We start from the raw sequence: 3,748 nt of genomic DNA, 5'->3' as shown, positions 1-3,748 counted from the left end.
AATGGAAAACTTCTCTCATTCCAGTTAACATAGCATCGAAACTACCATTTAACTCCATTATCTAATTTCCATTATCTAATATTGGTCTTCACTCAAATCTCCAAAAATCCTAACCTAGCCACCATCATTCCTATTGTCGCCGACCATGGTGATCGTCGTCATCACCTCTTAGCTGCTGCCCAGGCCATCAACTCCTCCATTCATAGCAAAAATCACCACATTCCTCTCTCTTCATGGACAAAACCTTGACTCTCTGATCAACCTCTAATAATTGCGGTATTATTCAACACATGTGAAATCTATTAGCACGTGTGTCCTTTTCACACAAATCATTCCATTTCGTTTCATCTAGTTTAGCACATGACAAGAAAGGTCTCTACAGCTTTCCACCGCTTGATCTGCAACTCACAAGTACCAAAAATTATACTACTTGACCTCTTACTATGCAAAATAAGCTTTGGGCTTTGGCATTATGGGGTTACATTGATGGATCGTTTCGTTATCCTTCTGCGACCATTACGAGGTATACTCCCTCATCTTCCGCATCATCCGCATCCGAGGCTATTTTCAGTGACTCGTCTACTGATTCTACTGTCACATATAGTAAGTAGATTAGTACTGATCAACAGATTATGGCTTATATTATGCGATCAATAGCTATTCTTATTCAGCTATCTCTTGGGCGTACATCTTCATCTCATTAGCAGTGGTTAGCTCTAAGTCACATGTTTGTTCAAACGGACGCTGCTCGTGATTTACAACTTCATCAGGTACTTCAGGATGCTCATCAAGATGATCGATCTGTTTAGGATTTCTATTCCTTATTATCAGTCTACTGGGAAGAATTGCAAATAATCAGGTACTTTAGGATGCTATTTCATTTCAGAAACAATGTGATCGTCAGAAATTATACCACTTTGTCCTGCGCCTTCGTTCCAAGTTTGAAAGCTTGCGTGGACATATTCTTCATTGCAATTCTCTCCTCAGCCTTCGTGAGGCAGTTGCTGAATTTATTTCAGCAGAGACACGCCTTAAGATGCTCTCCCCTCTAGCTTCTACAGCTCAATCTTCACCACACACAGTTTTAGCTACTCCTTAGTACTCTTCCTTCCATCGGAATTTTAACAGCACTTCTGATTCCTCACAGCAACTTTATTGCCGCTATTGCAAAAAGCCAGATCACCTTATTGATAAATGTTATAAGAGACCATCTCGTTCGGCATTCGAGAAGACTAAGCCCCAAATTGATACATCAACTGACATAAATCCTACTCCTCAAGAGACGTAGATGACCGACTCTTTGTCTTTTGACCAAATCTTAGAGATTACTGCATTAATAGCCAATAACCTTTGGCTTAACAGTGCTTCCTCCATGTCTGACTTTGCTGCGTTGTTTGCTCATTCTGGTACTCTTCCTCTTTGGATATTTGACTCGGGTGCATCTCATCATATGAATCTCGATAACTCGGTTCTTACAAACTGTTCACCCACTCTTAATTCATTATGCATTTATACTGCTAATGATACTCCTCCTGCAGTTACTCAGTCGGGTGATATTATACCAAGTTCTGATACTTCTGGCCCTTTAACATTATCATCTGTTTTTTCATATTCCAAAACTATTTATGCAACTTTAATCTATTAATTGGTAAAATAGTAGATTCTAGTTGCAGTATCTCATTTGATTCTCAGTCTTTTGTTGTCTGGGATCACACCGGCCAGAAGATTGGGACAGGTAATAGAGTCAACAGACTTTATCAGTTGGAGTCTTTAAATCTTTCTTCTCCTTCCAAAATCGGCCATGGACTCTCTTCTTCTGACCTATGGCACCGTCGCTTGGGTCATATTTCTTGCTCCCGCTTAAATCTTTTGTCTGAATCTGGTGTTTTAGGAAACTTAAAATTTTATTCTTTATGGAATTGTATTGGATGTCAGTTAGCTAAACAAATAGCCTTACCATTCTCATCTAGTAATAATATTGCTTTAGCCCTATTTGATTTAATCCATTCTGATATATGAGGACTTGCCCCGTTGATATCTTTATCTGGTTATTGGTACTATGTTAGTTTTATTGATGACTACTCTCGCTACACTTGCGTATATCTCATGCCTGATTTTTCTGATATTTTAGATATTTATAAAGATTTTACAAACATGATTTATATCCAGTTCCATAAACGTATAAAGATGTTTTATTTTGATCGTGCCTATGAGTATAACTCTTCAACAATGCAGTCTATTTTGAAATCACAAGGTACACTCTCTCAACAATCTTGCCCACACACTCATGAACAAAATGATATTGCTGAAAGAAAACATCGTCACATCCTTGACACTACCAGAGCCCTCCTAATATTAGCATCAATACCTCTATTTCTCTAGAGAGAAGCACTTCTCACTATTGTCTATCTTATCAATATCACTTCATCTTTTGTATTAGCTGACACCTCTCCACATTTTTGACCTTTTAAGTCTCAGTTTTGCTATTCTCTTGTTCGTATATTTGGATGTGTCTATTTTTTTCCTGCTTTTAACTCATGAGCGAGATAAACTCTCTCCACATACTGCAGGATGTATCTTTTTTGTCTATAGCACAGTTCACAAAGGGTATCGTTAGTATTGATTGTCATGTGACCTTCTTCGAGAATACTTCCTATTATACTACTTCAGATTTAGATCTCTCCTTTCTTCAACCTCCTTCAATACCTTCCACTACTATACCTGTACTATTGGCTCATGTACCTTCGTCTGCTCAGCCTACTCTCTCCTTCACTCCAAATGACATCTCACAATAATTCTCTTGGTTCATCCACACCTTCTGGACATACACCTATTACATCACTTTCATCATGAGATATTCCTACTAATATCTCCTCTATATCTGTGCTAACTTCTCTAGATGTGACTCCTCCTCCTCACTGCAATCCTCCACGAGATCATCGTCCCCTTGTTCGGTATGCGCAGTGTGCCATTAACAATTATTCTCCTGTTTTTGTCTCTTTTCCTGCTGCTATTCACTTTATACATGATCCTAACTCATATTCTAAGGCAGTTAGGTATCCAGAATGAGAACGAGCAATGAATGAAGAGTTGGAGGCTTTCTATCAGACTAATACTTGGATCTTGTTCCTTTACCCTTCGGTGTTAAACAAGTAAGTTGTAAATGGATTTATAAGGTCAAGACTCGATCTGACTATTCTATTGAGTTGTACGAAGTTCATCTTGTTGCTCGAGGATTCTCATAGGAGTATGTTATTGACTATAAGGAGAATTTTGCTCTTGTTGTAAAAATAACATTCATTCTCACTCTTATTGTTGTTGTAGCTGCAAAACATTGGCTTTTGTATCAACTAAATGTTAAAAAATACTTTTCTTAATGGTGATCTATCTGAGACGGCTTATATGCAGCCGCCTCCTAGCTTCCCAGCTCCTCCGAGACATGCCTGTCGCCTTCGTCGTGCTATATATGGTCTCAAACAGGCTCTACGAGCCTGGTTTGAGCATTTTCGATAGTTTCTTCTTTCTATTGGTCTCATTAAAAGCCTAGCTGACTATGCTCAATTCTATCGGTCATCAGCCTCAGCTCCGGTACGATCATTCTATTACTTTATGTTGATGACATGATAATTACTGGGAGTGTTTCCTCTGTCGTTGCTTCCTTAAAGCAGCACATTTTAAGTCAGTTTGAGATGAAGAATCTTGGATATCTTCGTTACTTTTTGGGTATTGAGGTTGCCGCCTCCACTCG

This window comes from Asparagus officinalis, chromosome 7 (assembly GCF_001876935.1).
Source record: "Asparagus officinalis chromosome 7, Aspof.V1, whole genome shotgun sequence".
In the NCBI taxonomy this organism is placed as follows: domain Eukaryota; kingdom Viridiplantae; phylum Streptophyta; class Magnoliopsida; order Asparagales; family Asparagaceae; genus Asparagus; species Asparagus officinalis.
Note: the sequence above shows the minus strand (reverse complement) of the source record.